This window comes from Pimephales promelas, chromosome 15 (assembly GCF_988280905.1).
Source record: "Pimephales promelas chromosome 15, fPimPro1.hap1.1, whole genome shotgun sequence".
Classification (NCBI taxonomy): Eukaryota; Metazoa; Chordata; class Actinopteri; order Cypriniformes; family Leuciscidae; genus Pimephales; species Pimephales promelas.
Genome location: NC_142783.1, coordinates 9,520,681 through 9,528,631, shown reverse-complemented (window position 1 = coordinate 9,528,631; position 7,951 = coordinate 9,520,681). Strand labels below are relative to the sequence as shown.

The window sequence follows — 7,951 nt, the reverse complement described above, 5'->3', positions numbered from 1 at the left end:
TCCATACCTCAGAGATCATTTGACTGAATGAAGGTTTATGGCCAGAAACCACTCACATATGCACTGGAAACTGTGATTTACACTCCTGATATTACGATACACAAGGCTCTTTGTACACTATTGAACCATGAGATCTCGCCAGACACTGAACATTGATTCTGTCACCTACAAACTTCATCCATATTATAAACCTAAATGTATGAACCTGGTTCAAGAGGAAAATCGATCAGACGGATTGAACTATTGATTTGATATGCAATGACTCATGAGATGGCGACAAAGAATGAAGACTGAATAAGAGGGATTTCATTTCAAGCAGCTTTGGATGAAATTCACCCAGCTTAGTGTTTATAATGCAATGTTCTTTGGATAAGACATTCTGCACCACTTTTTGCAATCATTTTTTTTTTCTTTTCAATTTTGCAGTTAAATATGACCTGGATATGTTCTCCTCTGCATGGTTTGTTCCCCCCAAAGAGCAACTTACCTCTAGTCCTGCACAACATCAAAATCCATTGAGACCAGATCAGCACGTAATATTCTCTGATGCATGCTGGCTGTTTACATGTTTCTGTTGGAGAGGACATGCTGTTCTGATGTCTGTAATTACGGGCTGAAGGACATTCATTTGTCTGTCCTTCGATTGAGCAGCACACAGTTGAATGCTAACACTAATGGAGTTTGCTATGAGTTCTGCCAGAACCCCTTAATAGTGCATTGTCTTCATTTCTTCCAATACAAAAAAAGCTTTGAGCTTGCTCAGTTGGGGTTATTTAGTGTTTAGCAATGTTGTTGATCTGTGTTGTGCTACTTTCATGTTATCACTGTGAAGCTGCTTTGATACAATCTGTATTGTGAAAAGCGCTATATAAATAAATGTGACTTGACTTGACTTGACAAAAGAGATGACTGAAAAAGTTTACCTAATGCAGATCCAAAGAATTCCTGCCGTAGCATAGATAGTCTTGTCACAGTCAGTCACGTCCGACATTATGTACCACTGTTATGCCGATGATACTCAGCTCTATATTTCTTCAAAATCTAACGAAACTTGTCAATTCACAAAATTAACGGAATGCATAGCTGATAGAAAAAAAATAGAAATTTCCTACTACTAAATTCTGACAAAACAGGGATTCTGAATATTGGACAAAAAACGTCCACGCGTAATAACCTAGAATACTGTCTAACAATTGATGGCTGCTCTGTTCTTCGTTGTCGGTTAGATACCTGGGTGTGCACTTTGATGCCAATCTTTCATTTGAAAGTCACGTGTCTAGTATCTCTAAAACCGCATTTTCACTTTACAATACGGATCCTAATAATTACTAATTCCCACAGAAGTATCTAATAACACTTTCATCTGTGAGCTATTACTTACTAATTATTTGGATCCGTATTATAAAGTGAAGATCATTGGAACTAACTAGTAATGACTCAAGTGTTACTACATGATCTAGTCATGATTTAACCGTTTGAGATTTTTGGTGAACTTTAGTGTACTTTTAGAAAATGTCTTTAGTAACACTTGAGTCATTACTAGTTAGTTCCAATGATCTTCACTTTATAAGACGAATCCAAATAATTAGTAATTCCCACAGTAGTATCTAGTAACACTTTTATCTGTGAGCTACTTACTAATTCGTTAATAAGAGTTTCTTTTAGTTAATAGTAGTTACTAGATTATTAATAAACTTTTTTCAGTAGTTCTCTGGGAAGTATTAAAAAAATAGAAGTTATTGATTAGTTAATAGTGAACTACCACTTTCATCTGTGCGCTATTACTTACTAGTTCGTTAATCAGAGTTTCTTGTTAGTTAATAATAGTTACTAGATAATATTGTGTTACTCATTGGTTCTTGTGTAATTATTCATTAACGAAGGAACCGTATTCTAAAGTGTTACCCCCTTTATTGTCACATAGTCACAAGTACCAGTGAAATTGGCCATCAACCTGCCCATACAAACATATATACAATATGACAAGGGGGTAGACAGGTCAGGAAGACAGGGAATTGAGGAAAATACAGCATGACCTGAGGAGAGGTGAGAAGAAAAAAGGCAACCCCCAGACTATGCTCCTGGAAGGAGTGCAGTGTGGGAACAGGAAAAAACCACCTCAGCAACATTAGCACAATCAGTACCTTCTACACAGCCCATTCTCATCCCAAGACGGTATCTAACTGACGCTTTTGACCATACGTCAACATCCAACGTTTTAGGGCACCCTTTAATGTCAGTTAGATGACGCTATCTAACCCTAACTCTACCCCAGACCTAAACCTACCCGCGTCATCTAACTGACGCTAAAGGGTGCTTTAAAACGTCGGATGTTGATGTATGGTCAAAAGCGTCAGTTAGATGACTTGGGATGGGGTCTTGGGATGAGAATGTGTTGTTCTACAACATGAATAAAACTTGCAACAGGGTTGGGGAGTGGGGGATGGAGGTAGCCCAGAACAGACAAGCAGCCATCCAGTCCTGCAGCCATTCTCGGTGCTGGTCACAGACCTGCCTGTCAGACTGGGGGGTACAATGGGGTGTGGGACTGGTGATTACATATTTGTATATATTTATATATATATATATGTAAGAGTTTGTGTATGTGTAGGCCTGGAGAGTCGCTATGCCTGGCATCATAATCTAGGTGCTTCCCCAGCTAACAGGGAACGTTCTCAGAACTTTGGCTAACATTCCCTGGAGGTTTGGTTAATGTTTTAAATAAAACATTTGCATGCAATGTTTAAATAATGTTTTAAGGATGTTTTCTCATTTCAAATAATGTTCCTATAAGGTTAAATGTAAACTAAGATATAACATTTTCACTGTAACATTTTGTGAATGTTTTGGGAATGTTGCTGAGATAACAGATTAAACAATGTTCTCAATAAAACATTAGCACAATATCTCATAATAACAGAGGAGGAACATTATTAAATCAACGTTCGCAAAATGTTTTGAGGATATTATTTAGGCCTGAGATGATGGAATGTTTTTATAAAACGTTCTTGTAATGTGACTTGTTAACAAAACTAGAACATTGTCACTGTAACATGTTGAGGATGTTTTCGGAATGTTGTTGAGATGACAGATATTAGAATGTTATCAATAAAACATTGGTACAATGTCCCATAAAAACAAAGGAGGAACATTATCAAATCAACGCTCGCAAAATGTTATGAGGATATCATTGAGGCCTGAGATGACTGAATGTTTTTTATAAAACATTCTTGTAATGCGACGTGTTAAGAAAACTAGAACGTTTTAAATTTAACATTTTGAGGATGTTAATGAGGTAAAGGTTTGTAGAATGATCTCTTATAAAACATTGAAACAATGTTCCATGATAACAGAGGAGGAACATTATCAGGTTAACGTTCGCAAAATGTTTTGAGGATATTATTTAGTCCTGAGATGACGGAATGTTTTTTATAAAATGTTCTTGTAATGTGACGTGTTAACAAAACTAGAACATTTTCACTGTAACATGTTGAGGATGTTTTCGGAATGTTGTTGAGATGACAGATATTACAATGTTCTCAATAAAACATTGGTACAATGTCCCATAAAAACATAGGAATAACATTATCAAATCAACGTTCGCAAATGTTATGAGGATATCATTGAGGCCTGAGTTGATGGAATGTTTTTTATAAAACGTTCTTGTAATGTGACGTGTTTAACAAAACTAGAACGTTTTAAATTTAACATTTTGAGGATGTTGATGAGGTAAAGGTTTGTAGAATGATCTTTTATAAAACATTGAAACAATGTCCCATAATAACAGAGGAGGAACATAATCAAATTAACGTTCGTAAAATGTTTTGAGGATACTATTTAGTCCTGAGATGACGGAATGTTTTTTATAAAATGTTCTTGTAATGTGACATGTTAACAAAACTAGAACATTTTCACTGTAACATGTTGAGGATGTTTTGGGAATGTTGTTGAGATAACAGATATTACAATGTTCTCAATAAAACATTGCTACAATGTCCCATATAAAAACATAGGAATAACATTATCAAATCAACTTTCACAAAATGTTATGAGGATATCATTGAGGCCTGAGTTGATGGAATGTTTTTTTATAAAATGTTCTTGTAATGTGACGTGTTTAACAAAACTAGAACGTTTTAAATTTAATATTTTGAGGTTGTTGATGAGGTAAAGGTTTGTAGAATGATCTTTTATAAAACATTGAAACAATGTCCCATAAAAACATAGGAATAACATTATCAAATCAACGTTCGTAAAATGTTTTGAGGATATTATTTAGTCCTGAGATGATGGAATGTTTTTTATAAAATGTTCTTGTAATGTGACGTGTTAACAAAACTAGAACATTTTCACTGTAACATGTTGAGGATGTTTTGGGAATGTTGTTGAGATGACAGATATTACAATGTTCTCAATAAAACATTGGTACAATGTCCCATAAAAACATAGGAATAACATTATCAAATCAACGTTCGCAAATGTTATGAGGATATCATTGAGGCCTGAGTTGATGGAATGTTTTTTATAAAACGTTCTTGTAATGTGACGTGTTTAACAAAACTAGAACGTTTTAAATTTAACATTTTGAGGATGTTGATGAGGTAAAGGTTTGTAGAATGATCTTTTATAAAACATTGAAACAATGTCCCATAATAACAGAGGAGGAACATAATCAAATTAACGTTCGTAAAATGTTTTGAGGATATTATTTAGTCCTGAGATGATGGAATGTTTTTTATAAAATGTTCTTGTAATGTGACGTGTTAACAAAACTAGAACATTTTCACTGTAACATGTTGAGGATGTTTTGGGAATGTTGTTGAGATGACAGATATTACAATGTTCTCAATAAAACATTGGTACAATGTCCCATAAAAACAAAGGAGGAACATTATCAAATCAACGTTCGCAAAATGAGGATATCATTGAGGCCTGAGTTGATGGAATATTTTTTAATAAAATGTTTGTAATGTGACGTGTTTAAACATTAACACTGTAACATGTTAAGGATGTTTTGGGAATGTTGTTGAGATAACAGATATTACAACGTTCTCAATAAAACACTGAAACAATGTTCCATAATAACAGAGGAGGAACATTATCAAATCAACGTTCGAAAAATGTTTTGAGGATATCATTGAGGCCTGAGATGACTGAATGTTTTTATAAAACATTCTTGTAATGTGACGTGTTAACAAAACTAGAATGTTTTAAATGTAACATTTTGAGGATGTTGATGAGGTAAAAGTTTATAGAATGATCTTTCATAAAATATTGAATGTAGGCCTACAACAGAGGAAGAACATAATCAAATTAACGTTCGCAAAATGTTTTGAGGATATTAGGCTATTTAGTCCTGAGATGATAAAATGTTTTTAATAAAACATTCCTTTAAATTGACTTTTTAACAAACATTTTGCATGATACATTTTGAGGATTTTTTGTCGAAATGTTGTTATCTTTTATAAATCATTGGCACAATAACAAAGGAGGAACATTATCAAAGCAACATTCATCAAATGTTTTGTGGACATTAACCTGAGATGACAAAATCTCATAATATATGTTAACAAAAGCTCATAAAATTGTAAGGATATTTTAAGGAAGCTGTTTAGGTAACAGATTTTAGAATTATTTTAACCTATAGAATAATGGCATAAAAGAGGAACATTGTCAAAACAGCATACGTAAAGTGTTTTGAGGATATATTAGGCTACTCTGAACTGAACTGTTGCGACAAATGCGTTTACAAGAGATGAGAAGCTGATTGGAGGTCGCTGTAGATCGACGTTTAAAACCACCAATCACAGCGCGATGTTCCCATGACGTAAGAACATTTGAACTCGTCGACAAACAGCGCAAATAAAGCAACGTTTCTGTTGAAGAAATCGGCGCAGAATGTCCGTTGTCTAAATTGGCGACACATTGGCCCAAAACAACAGAACTCCTGGTCAACGGAACTCTTTCACAACTGTAAGTTTTTGTGTGTATTTTTTCAGTTTACATAGCTTTCTCTTATCCTTGATGTCTTTCAGTATTAGACCTAACTTTCTACTTTCTTAGAATTGTATGACAGTCGCAATAAATCGACTGAGTGTATGCTACTTTTGAATAACAGCTAGATTTGTTTTAATGCAGACTCCAAACGGACTGTTTCAAGATGATTAACTTACCGATGACACAATAAAGTCTCCATTTACAACCAAGGTAGCCTACTATAATGCCGGTATTGTGTTCTATGCATACGAATACTGTAGCCTATTTTTACTTAAAAGTGATCTTAATGTCTTTTGAAAGTAAAAGTTAATAATATTTCAGTAATTCATATAACGTTAGAGGTTAACGTTAATGAATTGGAAAGAGCGTTTCTCAAGGCTTCAGGTGTACGAATTGGTCGTGAGATAGTGTTGGTATATAACATTCTTCTTTCAGATGAATACTATCTGAGTTATATTTAAAAAAATGCTCTGACTCTTCTGACTTTTAGAATGGCAGTGAATGGCCGTCCATCAAGGCGCATCCATCCATGATAAAAGTAATCCACCACATGACTCTGGCGGGGTTATAAAGCCCTTTTAAAGCGAAGCATTTGTGTAAGAAAAATATCCATTTTTAAAACTTTATTGGATTAAGATATTGGATACATGGATTAAGTATGTTTTAAATTACAGAAACAAAAAAGATACTCATAATTTATCATATTTATACTTTCAATAAATTAGTCTTTACATAATTTCTGACTGCTAATTAGGCTGGCTAATTTTGAAAGTTTTCAATGTCAATATTGCTTGTGATCTTAATGTATGTGTATTCTTTATGTTTACACTTTTGCATGATCTTCTTTTTTAGGCTATGAGGAAAAACTCTACCGTGGCGTGCACACAGAGAACAGAGCTCAATGCTGCTAACTGGGGGAGCAGCTGGACAACTAGAAGAGAGAATAGTAGAACACTATTATTAATACAGATTCCTGGATTATTTTTCTGCAAGAACCAAAACAAGCAAAAACTGATGATGACTCGAGTGCTCTGAGCAAACACTGGAGTCAAGACGCATGAGTGACTTTACTGAGTTCTTCATGTAGCTAATGTTGGGCATTTACTGTACGCAGAAGTTCTAATAATTTATGTGGATGCCATTTATAAACCTGTTAGATTTTGATGTTTTAGTTTTGAGATTAATAAAATGTTATGCTTTAACAATGTTATAGCTAATCATTTTTGAGGGGTTTTAAGAGAACATTTTGGGAACAAAAATAAACTTCCGCTAAAAACTTTATAAGAAAGTTAGGGGATAATGTTTTAAAAATGTTATGATTAAACCTTTATAGAAGGTCATCACAAAACATTTTCAGAGTGTTCTTAGAGAATGTTATGCCATCTTTTAAGAGAACATTCTGGGAACAAAAAGAAAACTACCCGCTGAAAATGATATAAGAACGTCAGGGAATAATTTTCTAACAATGTTAGCATTTAACATATTTAGAATGTTATATGTACATAACATATGTAGAAGAGAATGTTATTAGAACTTTTAAGAGAACATTCTGGGAACAAAAAGAAAACTACCTGCTGAAAATGTTATAAGAACATTAGGGAATAATGTTCTAACAATGTTAGCAATAAACATATTTAAAATGTTTTTAGACAATGTTATTAGAACTTTTAAGAGAACATTTTAGGAACCAAAAGAAAACTACCCGCTGAAAATGTTATAAAAACATTAGGGAATAATGTTCTAACAATGTTAGCAATAAACATATTTAAAATGTTTTTAGACAATGTTATTAGAACTTTTAAGAGAACATTCTGGGAACAAAAAGAAAACTACCCGCTGAAAATGTTATAAGAACGTCAGGAAATAATGTTCTAACAATGTTAGCATTTAACATATTTAGAATGTTTTTAGAGAATGTTATTAGAACTTTTAAGAGAACATTTTAGGAACCAAA

At 33.6% G+C, this 7,951-nt stretch overlaps 1 long non-coding RNA gene across 2 annotated transcripts; it reads left to right on the top strand.

The window, feature by feature from the left end:
* The first annotated feature begins 4,916 nt into the window (after positions 1-4,916).
* Positions 4,917-7,438, top strand: LOC120460091 (uncharacterized). Of its 2 annotated transcripts, XR_016146644.1 has the most exons (4): positions 4,917-5,973; positions 6,139-6,207; positions 6,488-6,593; positions 6,850-7,438. It is a non-coding gene; the product is annotated as an uncharacterized LOC120460091 (long non-coding RNA). The 2 variants fall into 2 exon arrangements; XR_016146645.1 differs by lacking the exon at positions 6,488-6,593 and having other exon boundaries at positions 4,931-5,973.
* The last annotated feature ends 513 nt before the right edge of the window (positions 7,439-7,951 follow it).